The following is a 17,558-nucleotide window of genomic DNA, read 5'->3' as shown; positions in this document are numbered from 1 at the left end:
GGTGTAGAGCTGGATGAACACGGCAGGAAGGCTGACATCTCATGCCTAGACACTTCCTCAAGTTTTGATGAGACTGTTTTTAGAATTGGGTCAAAGAGACTATAACCAGTCCTGGAAACACAGCAAATGGAGCAAGATCCTACTCCTTACTCCAACAATCAGTTTAACATAGGGCCTTTAAATAAAGGACATATCAGATATTAAAACTGACGAGAATAAGTATTACACACTGATGTCAACCAAGTAGGCCAAGAAGCAATGCCATTATAGTGCTGGACTACCTTAAGTCCCAGTTACCTTCCATATTTTCCATCAGCCTGACTGTGTGCAAAGACTTGTAAATCACTGCTGTCAGTTTTTACTGTTCCCAAACTCCTGGGCTTCCTGACCAGGCCAAACAGTCAGTTTACACCAACACTTTTTCAGCACCTTTTCTATAAATCTCTCTTCGCAGTGAATGTAGATCATCGGAAATGTACCAATCGAATGAGGTAGGGCAGAGCTGACGTCACCAACACGGCTCATGAACCAGCTCCACGACAAGCAGCGGGTCAGTGAGATTGCAGCAACAATTGGTACAGAACCGCACACTCAGAGAATGTTCCAGCACAGGGGAAGGTGCTTCAGCCTGTCACTGTCTGCATCAGCGATAATGTGAACTGCAGATGCTGGAGAATCCAAGATAACAAAGTGTGAAGCTGGATGAACACAGCAGGCCAAGCAGCATCTCAGGGGCACAGAAGCTGGTGTTTCGGGCCGAGACCCTTCATCAGAAAAGGGGGATGGGGAGAGGGTTCTGGAATAAATAGGGAGAGAGGGGGAGGCGGACTGAAGATGGAGAGAGGAGAAGATAGTTGGCTGTTGGTTTGTTCGCTGAGTTTGGCAAATGAATTGCAAACGTTTCGTCTCCAGTCGAGAAGACATCATCAGTGCGTAGCTGCTGCTGTGTAGGAGAAGATAGGTGGAGAGGAGGCAGTCAGGTCAAAGAGATGGGGATGGAGCCAGTAAAGGTGAGTGTAGGTGGGGAGGTAGGTAGGGGGTAGGTCAGTCGGGAAGGACGGACTGGTCAAGGAGTCGGGATGAGGTTTGTAGGTATGAGATGGGGGTGCGGCTTGAGGTGGGAGGAGGGGATGGGTGAGTGGAAGAACAGGTTAGGGAGGTGGGGACAAGCTGGGCTGGTTTGGGGATGCAGTGGCGGAAGGGGAGATTTTGAAGCTTGTGAAATCCACATTGATAACATTGGGCTACAGGGTTCCCAAGCAGAATATGAGTTGCTATTCCTGTAACCTTCAGGTGGCATTGTTGTGGCGCTGCAGGATGCCCAGGATGGACATGTCATTTGCAGAATGGGAGGGGGAGTTGTTTAGTGTGAACCGAGCATGGGTGATGTGCAGAGTTGTCCCCAAGCCTCCGCTTGGTTTCTCCGATGCAGCAGAGCCACAATGGGAACAGCGGATGCAGTATACCGTATTAGCAGATGTGCAGCCTGGGATTGAGATGAGGGGGGAGGGGTAGGGGAAGATGGAGCACTTTCTGCGGTTGCAGGGAAAAGTGCCAGGTGTGGTGAGGCTGGAGGAGAGTGTGGAGCAGACCAGAGAGTCATGGAGAGAGTAGTCCATCCGGAAGGCAGATAAGGGTGGGGACGGGGTGTGAGGGATGAGTTGCGCAAAATGTGGGAGACACGGTCGAGGGAGTTCTCGACCGCTGAGTGGGGGGAGGTTGCAGTCCTTGAAAAATGAGGACATCTGAGATGTACAGGGTGTGGAATTCCTCATCCTGGGAGCAGATCTGGTGCAATTGGGAAGAGGGGATGGCATTTTTGCAGGAAGGTGGGTGGGAGGAGGTGTATTCCAGGTAGTTTTGGGAGTCAGTGGGCTTAAAATGGATATTGGCTTCTAGGTTGTTGCCGGAGATGGAGACAGAGAGGTCCAGGAAGGAGGGAGAGGCGTTAGAGATGGTCCAGGTGAACTGAAGGGGGGGGGGGGTGGAAGGTGTCAGTGAAGTGAATGAACTGTTTGAGCTCCTCGTGGATGCATGAGGCGGCTTTGATGTAGCCATCACTGTAATGGAGGAAGAGGTGGAGTTGAGGGCCTGTGAAAGTATGGAAGAGGGATTGTTCCACATAACTTACAAAGAGGGAGGCACAGCTTGGGTCCATGCAGGTACCCATGGCCACCCCCTTTTGTCTGTAGGTAGTGGGAGGAGTTGAAAGAGAAGTTGTTGAGGGTGAGGAAGAGTTCGGCAAGGCGGATGAGGGTGTCAGCGGAGGGGGACTGGTCGGGCCTGTGGGAGAGGAAGAAGCGGATGACCTTTAGGCCATCTGTATTGGGAATGCGGGTTCATAGGGACTGGATGTCCATGGTAAAGATGAGGGTGTTGGGGACTGGGAAATTGTAAGTTTTGTAGGAGATGGAGAGCATGGGTGGTGTCACAGACGTAGGTAGGGAGTTCCTGGGCGAAATGTGAAAAGATGAATTCCAATGAGGTGGAGATCCGTTCGGTGGGGCAGGAGCAGGCAGAGATAATGGGTCAACCAGGGCAGGCAGGTTTGTGGATTTTGGGAAGGAGATAGAAACAGCCGTTGCAGGGTTGGGGAATGATGAGGTTGGAGGCTGTGGGTGGGAGGTCACCTGAGGTGATGAGGTTGTGGGTTGTTTGGGAGATGATGGTTTGGTGGTCGGGCGTGGGGTCATGATTAAGGGGGCAGTAGGAGGTGGTGTTGGAGAGTTGGCGTGTAACCTCAGCGATGTAGAGGTCAGTGTGCCATACTACAACTGTGCCTCCCTTGTCCATGGGTTTTATGGTGAGTTTGGGATTGGAGCAGAGGGCTGTACGTTCTGCAGGGAAGAGGTTGGAGTGAGTGCGAGGGGTGTAGAGGTCTGAGAGAGGGAGGGTCTGAGCTTGGGTAGGCTGGATTGTATTGCCTGGAGTTGCCGTCGCATTGCTGCGAGTGTGTGTTTCAGGAGTTGCAGGGAAAGATGCTTCTGAAGTGTCTTAATGTTCTGTATGTAGACATTGTCACATCTGGGGACAAATTGGGAAGGCTTGAATGTGGACTGTATTCCAATGGGGATGATCTGGTTCCTTAGGCAGGTACTAAGAAAGGTAACGTGGCTGTAGTACCTGGTTTGCTGCAGGATATGGTCGAGCAGTCTCAAGGCCGAATAGAGCAGTTTTTGGCCACTTTTCCAGGGTAATGGTGAGACTGCATTAGGCTGTGGGCACGATGAAATCAGAAGCCATCCAGAGATGATTGACTGAAGTGATTCTTTTGAGAAGTATTTGTCTTCAGAGGAAATCATGACCAGACTGGCCCTGGATTTATTGCACTTTAGGCGAATGACACATGATCTTGTTTTGAACGCAAAATATTCCGAGCAGTCTTTTCAAGTTGAATGCTGAAACAATATTTCCATTTGTGCACGAGATTACCACCAGTGGATGGACTGTAAAACTGGAGAATATCTCAGTTCGACAATGGTGACTTGTTTATTTTACCCTTTCAAAGGATTGTGTGTTTATGGAAGTCTTTCCAGAGAGAGATGGAAGATAAGTTATTGAATATTCGTCAGGGAGTGGCAGACAGATTCATGACTAAGAATAACACACCAATTTTAGCAGGGGTGGAGAGGAACGTTTATTTGAGGCCACATCATTCAAGAGCTCACCACATGGCGAACTTGGTTTGATTTTTCTAATCACTTACTCCTGATCCAAGTTTTCACATGGCCATGAAGGCTCTCCCTTTCAGAATGATGGGTACAACTTCCAAATACGATTTTTAAACGACACTATGAAAATGCTCAGGAAAGCTTCATGGTTTTTCAGAAAGATCAGAGACATAGAACAAAGCTAAAATCTCAATAAAACTGCTTTAGTAAACAGATTGGGCTGAATATATGTCTTTAATAGTACAGATTACTTTTATTTGTACTGTTGAGATGACTTTTGTTGGCAAGACCTGCATTTCTTGCCTCTGTCTAATTTCCATTCAGAATATGATGGTGAAACCCAGGGACACTAACATATGTTACATGGAAATTGTGATCAGAGATAATGGGAACTGCAGATGCTGGTGAATCCAAGATAACAAAGTGTGAAGCTTGATGAACACAGCAGGTCAAACAGCATCTCAGGAGCACAAAAGCTGACATATTATGGAAATTGTGAGACTGCTTTTTCTGTTTTCAAAAATTAAGGTCAGAGAGCCATTCAGCAGAAAAACAGAACCTTCAGCTCACCATGTCTATTCCAATCAAAAAAACAGAACTACATTAATCACACTTATCTTGAAGTCGACACCCACTAGGCATGGCATTTTGAGTGCTCCTCCAGCTGCTTCAAAAAATGCTGCGTTATCTTTAATGATCTGTGACCTGAGCTGTGATTTGTCTTTTTCTTTCACATTATGCATGAACTGCATTTTGCAAATATATCCCATGACATCAAAGACAGCAATTAGCTCTATAGATCAATAATTTTTCTGGAAAATCAGACTTTTTAAAAAATTCATTTGGGATTCTAGTGTAGCTAGACCGGCATTAATTGACCTTGAAAACTTCCAGCTAGAAGTTCACCAAATTGGAAATGTAGTGGACACTGAAAAAGGTTACTTCAGAGTACAATGGGATCTTGATCAGATGGGACAATGGACCAAGGAATGGTAGGTAGATTTAATTTGAATAAATCTGAGGTGTTGCATTTTTGAAATCAAATTAGGGCAGAACTTGTACTCTAAATGGTAAGGCCCTGGGGAGTATTGCTGAGCAATGAGTCCTGGTGTGCAGGCGCTTGGTCCCTTGAAAGTGGATTCAGAGATAGATAGAATAGTAAAGAAAGCATTTAACATAGAGCATGGGATATTACAGTACAGTACAGGCCCTTCGGCTCTCGATGTTGTGCTGAAATGTGAAACAATCTGAAGTCCATCTAAACTACAGTATTCCATTATCATCCATATGTTTATCCAGTGACCATTTAAATACCCTTAAAGTTGGGAATCTACTCCTGTTGCATTTGGTACAACTTGCCTTTATTGGCCAGTGCATTGCATGTAGATGATGGGAGGTCCTGTTGCGGCTGTACACTGGTTAGGCCACTTTTGGAATATTGCATACAATTCTCGCCTCCCTGCTATCGGAAGGATTTTGTGAAACTTGAAAAAGTTCAGAAAAGATTTATAAGAATGTTGCCATGGTTGGAAAGTTTGAGCTGCAGGGAGAAACTGAATAGGCTTTTGCCTGGAGATTCGGAGGCTGAGGGGTGACCTTACTGAGATTTATAAAGTCAGGAGGAGAATAGATAGGGTATCTAGACAAGGTGTTTTCAGCGGGGTCAGGGAGTCCAAAATTAGAGGGTGCCAGTTTAAGGTGAGCTGGAAAAGATTTAGAAGGAACCTCAGGGGTAACTTTTTCACAGAGAGGGAGGTGAGTGTGTGGAATGAGCTGCAAGGAGAAGTAATGGAGTTTGGTACAATTACAACATTTGAAAAGGTGGGTATGTGATTAGGAAAGGTTTAGAAGGATATGTGTCAAAAGCTAGCAGATGGGACAAGATTTATTAGGTATATGTAATTGGTATGGATGAAGTGAACTGAAGCCTCTGTTTCCATTCTTCACAACTTTCTGACTCTATGATTTGGTGAATTTCTGATGAATAGTTAGACACAGGATATTTGTCACTGGAAGTTGATTATCTCATTGAATATCAAGGTGGGCCTTTTGGATTGCCTCCTGTTGGAGATAATTCCTGCCCGGCAACACTGAAGAACTGTTCTTGTAAGCCATTCATCAGCTAAACCTGAATAGTGCCACATATTTTGGAATAACAACATAGACTACTGCAGGAACTGAGGACTGTGAAGCGGTGCTGAGGAATATGATCTGTTAGTTTGTGAGCATTCACAATCTTGGCTTGAACAGAAACATTCTCTTTGAAAATGCATATTCGTGTGGCACGAACATGGAACCAGATCATGGAAACAGCTCTGGAGGGAAGTGGGGATCCAGAACCGGCAGGAAAACAAATACATTCTCAAAGTGTGTGCATGGGAAGAAGGAGTCTATTCTTCTTTTGTGGAATGACACCATAACAGATAAAATATTTTATTCTAATGAAGGGAAAGCTGTATCCATTTTATTGGTTTCGTTAAAATAATGGCGATAAACAGCTGGAATAAACTTGCACTGACCATTTGAAAAATCCTGTATGTCTTCAGAGATAGCTGGGCTGTCCTCGGCTGAGTAAGTGCTGATACTGTCTGAGTGATGCTGTTTTGAAACACATTCTGAGCACAGTTGATGGAACAGACAAACAAGTACCATTGGCCAGTACTTCAGAATACATCAGACCTTTCATGGCTGCTCCCACACAGAACCATACAATTGAGAAAAGGCCCATTGAGACTACACGACCAGGTGATGATCCAAATGCTTTTATTGTTTGGGATGTTACCTGCCTCAACCACCCTCCGAAGCAGTGCAATCCAGACACCAACTAGCCTCATCACAAATAGGACAAACACCTGCTGACAGAATCGGAAGTCCATACCGAAAAAAAGCTTTGGAATATTGTGAGAACAATGAGCACAGTGTTCTGCACTTTCACTCTTTAGTGTTTTAGCTCATGTTCCAACATCATTTGAAGTGAGATCAGAGTAACTTGCCATGCCACCCATGTTACTTCACTCATTGTGGCATTATGGACCCTGAACAAAAATGTGATCAATGCAAATTGGAGACAATCCTGCACTGGTAATGTCCTCGACTCGACAATGGGGAAATCAGTCTCTGAAAGTAGTCATTCAAGTCACTTGTCATCCTGGATAGGCACTAAATTGCTGTTCCTTGACTATAATGTATTGAAAAAAAAATCCTGGAATCCCTAACAAACAGCTCTGTGTGCACGTCTGCAGCATTTGGATTGGAAGTGTTTCAGGAAGGTAGCTCGCTGTTACTTTCTCCAGAGCTATTGGTGATGACAAATAAACTCAGCCTTTGCGAGTGCCTGCTAAAACCCATGGTTGAGTGTGTCCTATTAAACATATCGAGATATTTTATGTTTTCAAAGTTGAGCCCAAAGACTCAGAAAGGTAAGACTTTGCTGGATGAGTGTAACCCCAGCGAAATCAGGAGCATGGTATGACATTGAGTTAAGGATCCACATTGTTTTCAATAAGAGGACTGATCGTGCGATATCAGTGCCACTGAGTTCAAACTTTTCATGGCAATTAATCTCAATGTAACATGCCATCGATACTTGGGATCTTTATTAAAGAAACTTTGCAATGTCTCCTTTAATGACCATTCACAAATACTTGAAGGTCAACTCAAATGGCAGCTTCACTGTTCTGATTCAGATCAGACAAATTGTGACAGTGAAAAGTAAAAAAAGAAATGCTGGAATAAAAATTATCCTGTCTAGCAGCATCTGCAATATGACTTTTTCAGAACAGATTCATCACAGACCAGATCTGTTAACTCAAAATCTGTCTCCAGATGTTGCCTCATATATTGTGTTTCTCCACTAACTTCTATTTCAGGTTTACTTAATCTCCAGAATTTTGCTTTTCTGGATAGGTCTCGATGTTGAACTTGGTTATATATGGACAATATCGTCCATTCCTGATTCTGTGAGAGCCATTGGGCTGGTTACACGTGTATTACACCAGTGTCTGTTTCTTTATTAAAAAACATTTTATGAAAATCGTCCTCAAAGCATGAATTTTAGGAAATTGATTTTGATTGAAAATAAATTTCCGAGGCAGCTGCACTTGATGAGACAACAGAAATAGCTTACTCCTGATGGCACAATCCGTGCCCGTCACTGAAAGTGTTTCCCCTCAGGCTCTGAAGCCTTTTCATACAAATCTCAGAATAATTACACCAAAGATGGAGGTCCCTTGGCCCATCATCTCTGCACCAGCTAGGGGTGAACTATATCCCTGCTATTATGATCCTGTAAAATCCCTATACACCAAATATTTTGAAATCCTGAAATGTCAGCTTTTCTGCTCTGAAGATGCTGCTTGGCCTGTTGTGTTCATCCAGCTCTAAACCTTGTCATTTTGAAATCTTTGTCTGCTTTTAGTTCTGAATATCCTGTGCGTATATGAACAATTTTATCATTCTGCATACCCCATGATTAAACAGTGTTTGCATAAAATATAATTTCCTATTACATTTAAATTTATCATGGTGTGTTCATATTGTTGTTTGGCATTCCATCTCCCAAATATAATCTGTTTCCTTGCTCTGCATTACATTTCATTCCATCTGTCAGAATAAGTGCTAGCTAAATACTGATGACATTGGGATATCACTGTACTCCTCTCCAGTCTCTACAGCCACTGCCCCCATTCCTCTCTGTCTCTGAACCAATGTCACATTCATTCTGTCCCTGGCTCTTTAGTCCATGCTCTTTAATGAACAACATGATTGTACACACCACATTTGATTTTAGTTTTGGTCAATTGAATCAAGAAATGTAAATGTTACTGCTTTAAAGCACATAAACTGCAATGAAGAACTTTGTATCTTCAACATACAATGTTGTTTTATTACAACAATGAGAAATCTACACTTTCTCTGCAAGGCCAACCCAATTTTGCTCAGCATTTTTTTTTGTACAATCAGCACAGTAATGACATTTTGCTTGTCTTTTTTGGGGGGCGTAGTGTATTGATGCAGGTGGTTACAGCATTGCACATGGACAACAAGGCAGAGCCACTTAACCTGCAAAATGAAAACATCCATCATTTTCCCTCACCACTACATCTTTAGAGCAATTGGTGATGGAATATACGACAAATAGCCAACAATGTTAACATCCAATCCAGCCCAGTTTCAATTGTGAACCGAAGGTTCACTGAAGGTGTATTGAAAGGGGTTAACTGGAACTATTTGTTCAGTGCCTGTGATTGATGTCAGTCTCTATGGATTCTAATTGCGTCACAGGAAGCTTTCCCTCTCCTATAACTAAGGCGCTCTGTTCAATGTCTTATCCCATACTATAAGCGAGAACATCAGCGACAGCACTAACAGGGATCGGCAGCTGCAGAGAGAGGGGGCGGAGAGATCAGAATCTGAGAACAATAGACTGGAATGTTGCAACAATGGATCAGAATCTGAGAACAATAGACTGAAATGTTACAACAATGGATCAGAATCTGAGAACAATAGACTGGAATGTTGCAACAATGGATCAGAATCTGAGAACAACAGACTGGAATGTTACAACAATGGACCAGAATCTGAGAACAATAGAGTGGAATGTTGCAACAATGGGCAGGGGTTTATTCTCGGGTCTTTATTATCTTACCGCATCTTGGTCAACGTTACCACTTTGAATACTATGTGTACTGATGATTATTCAGGCTGGTTACTATCCCATTCTCGCTGTTGTTGGTGTTCCTGGTAAGCCTTTCTATCTCTGTCCAGTCACTACTTCCGCAAGGCATATACAACTTTGTTGCCGTTTCTGTTACCTGTATTTGGAAAAGATGGAAACAATTATCTTCAGTTTGAATTTAAACCTCGCTTCATTGTCCATGAATTTCAGACTCATCCTTCACAAGCATCTGAGAACAAGGCTTGTTCACAACATTGAGGGCCTTTTTTGATTTATGTCTTACTATTGTCTCCATTACCAAACTTGTCCAATACCAGCTCCAGAATATCTGCACTCTCCCCCTCTGCCTCTGCACTGTGGCTTGATAAACCATGATCTATGCGTTGGTAAAATTAAGACTTTATGGTTCTAGCTGTCTTCTGACCAGTCTTCCAAGTTACAAGTCTTGTTTTCAAAGTAACTAGTGATAGGGACACCATGTTAGAGTAGTTAAGTCACTCTGGAGGTAATGCAGAGACACTGGTTATTACATGATAGATACTGTTTCAAATCCTACCACAACTGGTGGTTGGACTTTCATTCTAATGATAAGAATTGTAACCAAGGCCAATTTCACTCATAGCAACCATAAAACCAGCAGCAATTTGTCAAAAAACCTATCTCATTTCACTGATCTCCTCTGGTAAAGAAATCTAACATTATTACCCGGGCTGGATTAAGTGTGAATTCAGACCCACAAAATGTGTTTGGCTTCAAACTGCCTTGTAGAATGGTCACAGCTAAAGGTAATTAATGATGGTCATCAAATGCTTCTTTTACCAATGATTTCGTCATCCTGTGAAATGTATTTTTAAAAAAACAGTAAAACCAAAGAAAGAAATGTGTCAGAGATCTGAAACAAAAATAAAACAAAGTGCTGAGGAAAGTGAACAATTTGGCAGGCTCTGATGAAATAAAAGCAGAGTTAACATTTCAAGTCGACTGAACAAATATCAGAGCTGAAATCTGCTGGCAAATATTGTGATTTATGCTGCTGACAGGGATATTTGTTTGAAGGGGGAAGGAATGAGTTGAATAAATTGAGAAAGAGACAGCGAGAGAAAAATATAAGCAAAAAAAGGGATTGTTGATGATCAGGTGGGACGGAAATAAAATGTGAAATTAATTACTTTTTTTGCCAGTTCCCATATTCCTGAATATCATGCCCATGTAGATATACTTCTAAGTCCCTGCTTAAAGTAAGCTGTGTCACCTCAGTCTGTCTTTCCTGAATGTGGGCATCTTCTTTGTGCATTAATGGTTTGTGGGTGTGACTGGCTGGGCCAGCATTTACTTCCCTTTCCTCGATGCCCTTGAGAAGGTGTTTGTGAGCTTTTTTCTTGCATCTCTACCGTACACATGCTGTGTATTGCTGGTAAATAGGTCTGTCCTGTGTCATTTCTGTGAGACTTTGTGGTGGTTGATATATGTGAGTGGCTGGTTTGGTCATTCCAAATGGCAGTTGAGAGGTAACCACATTGCTGTTGGTCTGGAGTCACATGTAGGCCAGGCCAGGTAAGGTTGGCAGATTTCCTTCCCTGACGGCCATAAGTGAGTCAGGTGGTTTTTTTCCCAATGATCAACGATGGCTTAATAATTTCATCATTCCAGGTATTTCAAAGAATTCAAATTCCACAATCTGCCGTGGCAGGATTTGAATTGGGGTGTGTGTCGTGACCTGGGTCCTTGGATTAATAGTCTAGAAATAATTCCACAAGGCCATCTCATCCCCAACATCCCCTGTCAACTCCAGCAGCAATTGTGGTGTTGCTGTTACTGTGACTGTGGTACAGAAAATTGTGCAATTACATTGTCAACTGCTTCTATTCAGTGTGGGCACATTAAAATTTCAGTTCATTGTGACCGCACAGAGATATAATGATTTATCAGCCAGGAAAATAAACTAAGGAGAGGAAGGCATTTTCAACACTGAAAGAGTGCGCCATGTATGCACCAGGGAGAGGCCAGTACTGACAGTGGCCATCAAGTGAACTGGTTTCATTCCAGAACTTCCTCAGAGATAGTAGGAATTGCCGATGCTGCAATCTGAGATAACAAGGTGTAGAGTTGGATGATCACAACAGGCCAGGCAGTATCAGAGGTTCAGGAAAGTTGATGTTTCAGGATTTGAAAATATTAGGTGTATATTCCTACTAGCAGGTTTGCTGGTGTCACTCAGGAGGATTGAAATTAGCTTGGCAGTGGTGTGGGAATCAATGCAAAATGAATGGACTGAAAGGGAACTAGAGAATAGGGCCAGTAAGACTCAGAGAAAGAACAGACTGGGAGTGGTTGCTGATCAAAGCGGATCTAGTAGATTGAAGGTCACCAGTTTCAATGCAAGAAGTGTAACAGGGAGGGCAGAAGAACTTAGAGCTGGGATTCGTACTTAGAACTATGATGTTGTTGCTATTACAGAGACTTGGTTAAGGGAGGGACAGGATTGATAGTTTAACGTTCCAGGATACAGGTGTTTCGGGCAGGATTGAGGCAGGTAGATAACGGGTGGGGGAGTTGCACGACTTGCTAAGGTGAATATCACAGCTGTACCATGGGATGACACCTCGGATGGCTCATACAGCGAGGCAATATCGGTAGAGCTCAGGAACAGGAAGGGTGCACCCACAATGTTTGGGGTTTACTATAGGCCCCCCAACAGCAAGTAGGAGATAGAAGAACAGATACATTGCCAGATTTTGGCAAGCTGTAAAAGTAACAAGGTTGTTGTCGTGGGTGATTTAAACTCCCCATATATTGACTGGGACTCACTTGGTGTTTGGGGCTCGGACGGGGCAGAGTTTGTAAGGACCATCCAGGAGGGCTTTTTGAAGCACGATGTCGACAGTCCATCTTGGAAAGGGGCCGTACTGGACCTAATATTGGGGAATGAACCTGCCCAGGTGGTCGATGTCTCAAGAAGGGAATAACTCAAAGACTGTGATCACAATTCAGTAAGTTTAAGGGTCCTGATGGATAATGATAGTTGTAGTTATCGAGTGAAGGTGTTAAACTGGGGCAAGGCTAATTATAACAATATTAGGCAGGAACTGAAGAATGTAGATTGGGACAGATGTTTGAGGGCAAATTCACATCTGGTATGTTGGAGGCTTTCAAGTGTAAGTTGCTGGGAACTCAGGACAAGTATATTACTGTAAGGATGAGGGGTAAGTACAGCATGTTTAGGGAACCTTGGATAATGGGAGATATAGTGAGCCTAATTAGAAAGAAAAAGGAAGCATTTATTAAGGCCAGGAGGTTGGGAATATACGAAGCGAGGGTGGATGAAAAAGAAAGATGAAAGAAATTTAAACGAGGAGTCAGGGTGGCTATAAAGGGGTCATGAAAAGTCATTGACCAACAAGATTCAGGAAAATCCCATATATCCATACAAAGAGCAAGAGGGTAGCCAGGCAGAGGGATGGCCCACTCAAGGACAGGGAAGGGAATTTATATGCGGAGCCAGAGGAATATGGCGAGGTATTAAATGAGCACTTTGTGTCAGTATTTACCATAAAGAAGGACGTGGTGGATGATGAGTCTGGGGAAGGGTGTGTAGATAGTTTGGGCCATATTGAGATCAAAAGTGTGGCGTTCCTCAGGAATCAGTGTTAGGACCTTTGCTATCTGTAATATATATATGTAAATGATTTGGAGGAGAATATAACTGGTCTGATTGGTAAGTTTGCTGATGACACAAAGGTTGTTGGAATTGCAGACAGCGATGAGGACCGTCGAAGGACAAAGCTGAATATCGATAGGTTGGTGACTTGGGCAGAGAATTGGCAGATGGAGTTCAATCCGGAAACATGTGAGGTAATGCATTTTGGAAGGTCTCATCCAGCTGGAAAATATCCAGTAAATGGCAGAACCCTGAAGAGCACTCATAGGCAGTGGGATCTGGGTGTCCAGGTATACAGGTCACTGAAAGTGGCTACGCAGTTGGAAAAGGTAGTCAACAAGGCATATGGCATGCCGGCCGTCATTGGTCTGGGCATTGAGTATAAAAATTGGCAGGTAATGTTGCACCCTGTCCTGTCTCAGAGACCATTGAAGAGTTCAACACGGGTCTGGAGTCACTTTTAGGACATACCAGGAAAGGACAGTAGATTTCCATCCTGAAAGTACATTGTTGAAGCACATTGGTTTTTACAATCGATATTGGCTTCAAGGCCCACTTTTGCTGACACCAGATTTGAAATTTTGATATTTTGTTAATTGTCTTAACTACCTTGGCTGCCAAAGCATTGCCTGGTCTGGATTAGTAATCTAATGATATTTCCACAGCAACACCATCTCCACATAGGGAACTATCAGAAACCACCCTGAGCAGGTTATTTCTGTGCTACTTGACAGCTCTGTCAAAAACAACTTCCAACAATTCGACCACCCTGATGAAACTGAGGGTGTGGCAGTTGGTCAGATTGTAACTATTCTCCTCTTAGGGGACTGGGCACAGCTGAGTGATTTTCCACATTGCCAGGTAGGTGTCAGAGTTGGGGCTGGAATGAAACAGCTTCCCCAGGGGCACGGCTTGTGCAGCACAAGCCTTCAGTCCCATTGCAGGAACAGTGACAGGGCCAGTTATCTTTTTCGTGTCTTTAGTTTATCATCTTTTTCTTGGTATCATGTGGAGTGAATTGAATTGGTTGAAGACTGGCATCTGTGATTTTGTAGGGTGTCATGATGAGGGTGAGCTAAGTCATCCACTCAATACTTCTGGCTGAGGATGGTGCAGATACTACATCCTTGACTTTTGTACTGATGTGGAGGGCTGTTCCATTGTTTCGGATGGGGATATTTGTGGAGCCCTCTCCTCCAGGGAGTTGTTTAACTGTCAATCGCCATTTGTGACTGGTTGTGGCAGGACTTCTGGTCTGTTGGTCTTGCAGTCACTTTGCCCTGTTTGTCATGTGTTAGTTCTGCTGTTTGGAATGCAAGCAGCCAAATCTGGTATTGAAAATGGGCTGGTGTCAGTTTTTGGTTCAGATGGTTCTGACCCCAGTGTGTTTGCCTGCACTCGTCACTGAACCATCGATCAGCTTGATGGTAACCACAGACTGAGGGATTATCCGGGACAAAAAGTTACAGATTGTGGTTGAATTCAATTCTGCTTCTGCTGTTGCTGTGGTTTACATCACCACATGAATGCCCAGGTTTGAGCTGCAATATGTGCAGTGTCATTGTATGGCCTGTCACCCAGTTCAGTCCGAGTCCCCATCGCTCCTGTACTCAGTGGCATACTCTGGGTTCTGATATGGTAACACTTCTACTTTATTGTTCTTATTCTTCTGAGAGTCTCTCCATGATTTCAGGCTACCAATTTGTCACATTCCTCAAGACACATTTAACATATTCATCTGAATCTTTTCCCTTCCCCCAGTGAAATCTTCTGTTTTTAAAGTGAATGTGCTTCTCCCTGTTTCTCTGCCTGACCATGATTAAGTGCTCTGTAGTGCCAGTGATGCCAGCCTTAACCAATAAATGAGTGCACCTTGCTGTGCCATTCACTTCCCAGTGTATGGTGCTCCATGTTGGACAGGGCGTTTGTGCAGCTTTGACACACACTGTTAGAATTTATTTGAAAATAGAAATTGCAGAAGAAACTAAGCAGGTCTGGCAGCAGCTATGGAGTCACAGCAAAGTTCATCTGTCGGATCCAGTGACACTTCTTCAAAGCTCTCAGTTTCATCAGCAACTTTTGTTTTTGTTTCAGATTTCCAGCGTCCACAGTTCTATGTTTTGTTGAAAATTTATTTTGTGCTGATTCATTTCTGGAGAAAGTCAGCAGTTCTGGATGCATCTGTGGAGACAGAGAAACAGAGTTAAGGTTTCAAGTCCAGCGTGAGCCTTCTTCAGAACTGAAAAGGATTGGAAAATACCTTGACAGAGGTGGAGGATGAGTGACAGAAAACAGAGGGCGTATTGTACAGTGCAAAAGACAAATGGACGTTTAGTTGTAGTGAAAGAGAAACAGATGTAGAATGGGAGTAAATACAGGTGTGAATGGGAGAGATGGGTTCCTTCCATTCAGTGCAAGATAAACAAGACACAAACATGACATGGTCACAGGGAGACCGGGAGGGAGAACGTACGAAAAATGGAGAACATTCCCAATGGTGTCAGGCTGTGAAGTTATGGAATTGAATATTAAGGCCTACAAGCTATAAAGCACAAAGCATAAAATGAGGTGTAACTCGAGCTTGGGATGCCCTTCATTGAAGCATTGCAATAACCCAGGAGCAAAATGTTAGCATGGGAACAAGGTATATTATCGAAATTGGAAGCAACGAGGAGGTTAGGGTTATTCCTACAGACAGAGTGGAAGTGTTTGGCAAAGCAGTCTCTCTTTGGTCTCGCCAGTGTAAAGCAGGCAGCATTGTGAGCAGCAATGACAGTAGACTGGATTGAAAGAGGACAAGTGAAATGCTGCTTCTCTTGGAAGGTGGGTTTTGGGTTGCAGAGAAAGGAGGAATGAGTCTGCGATCTTTTCAAATATCCGGCTTTATTTCATCTTCAATATTGACAACATTGTTGTACATTGGGACCTCTGCAGCAACAGCTTTCATTGTGCTTCTTAGACTTTTAAAACCTCAATTTACTCACAGGCTGTTCCCAACATCCTTAACTACAGGGTCTAGGCAACAATTTGTTTGTCATGTGCGCTCCTGTATGCTTTAAACCGATTTCCTTCATTTCAACCGCACTTGCAAGTCTTCAGTTTGTATTATAATTTGTAAATTTAACCCTTGTTATGCTGTAGCTTAATCAAATATTTTTTCAATATACTCCACCACTTCCCCTCTTTAATACTCTGGACCTCCATTCATAAAACTAAGGATCCACTGAGCCTTGTTCAAAATATTTTTCATTGCCCCATCACCTATAATTTCCTGATTTCTGTGTCTCTCTCTCCTTAAACTGTGGGGTGATATTTGCCAGTCTTCTGGGACCCTCCCTGACTCCAGTGATTCCTGAAAGATCACCAGCAAAGCCAAACAAACTCGTCCGCTATCTCCTTAGAACTATGGCACGCAGTTCATCTGATCTGGTTAATTTATCTACCTTCAGATCTTTCAGCTTCCCCAGCACCTTCTCCTTACTGATGGTTACCTCACTTACCTCTGCTTCTGATTCGCTTTATGTTCTGGCTGGCTGCTGGTGTCTTCCACCGTGAAGACTGATGCATAGTCCCCAATCAGATACTCTACCATTTCTATGTTTCCCATAACTACTCCAGCCTCATTTCCAGCAGTCCCGTGTTTGGTCCTGCTTCCCTCTCTTCCTTGTTATATATCTAAAGACCTCTTGCAACCTTCTTTTATATTATTAACAAGCTTGCCATCATATTTCATCTTCTCCTCCCTATTGTTTTTATCATTTACCCTAAGATGGAATGTCAAGTCTTAATAATCCTTTGGATTTCCAATAGTCTTCACCACTTTGAACGCTTTCTCTTTTGCTCTTATGCTGTCCCCGACCTCCTGTATTACCGACAGCTGCCTTGTCCTCCCTGAGTATGCTTCTTCTCCCTTGGGAGGAAATTAAAATGTGCCTTCGAATTATCCCAAGAAAGTCCTGCCATTGCCGCTCCACTGTTTTCCCTGCTCGGCTTCCCTTCCCATCAACTCTGGCAACATCCTTCCTCCTTTATAGTGATGTTCCTCCATTATTATCACATCACATCCACAAATGAGCAATAGATCTAACTGAAAGAGGGAGGTTTGAGAGATTTACCGGGGAATTTTGAAGGATTTATTAACAAGATATAAATAGAAAGGGAGACTGAAACAGAGAGGGAATATGGATTAAGAGGTGTAAAAATAGATTCTTGACAGAAGTAAATGTACTTCGCTATTTTGGCAATTTCTGTGTGCTGTGTTCCTCAGTACAATGAAGGTACAACAGAGTAACATGTTCGCATTCTCTGTCTGATGCCAGAACTTTTATCTACACTAATATGACAGACGCCAGCCATTGACAGAACCCAGCAGGTCAGTATATTTATTTCCTTGCAGTGTGTTAATTAATTCAAATAAGGTACGACACACAAAGCAGAAATTTATAACACACAAACTGATAAGAATGAGAGAGGAGAGCATAGAAACCCAGAGAGGGGAAATTCTTGAGAGAATGGGAACAGAACACATCAGCTGAGAATCAAACAATGTTTA

At 43.3% G+C, this 17,558-nt stretch overlaps 1 pseudogene; it reads right to left on the bottom strand.

Moving 5' to 3' along the window:
- Positions 1 to 79: 79 nt before the first annotated feature.
- Positions 80 to 260, bottom strand: LOC132209473 (U2 spliceosomal RNA; annotated as a pseudogene).
- Between the last annotated feature and the right edge of the window lie 17,298 nt (positions 261 to 17,558).

Source organism: Stegostoma tigrinum, unplaced genomic scaffold (genome assembly GCF_030684315.1).
Source record: "Stegostoma tigrinum isolate sSteTig4 unplaced genomic scaffold, sSteTig4.hap1 scaffold_98, whole genome shotgun sequence".
Classification (NCBI taxonomy): domain Eukaryota; kingdom Metazoa; phylum Chordata; class Chondrichthyes; order Orectolobiformes; family Stegostomatidae; genus Stegostoma; species Stegostoma tigrinum.
This window is presented reverse-complemented; position numbering and strand designations above follow the sequence as displayed.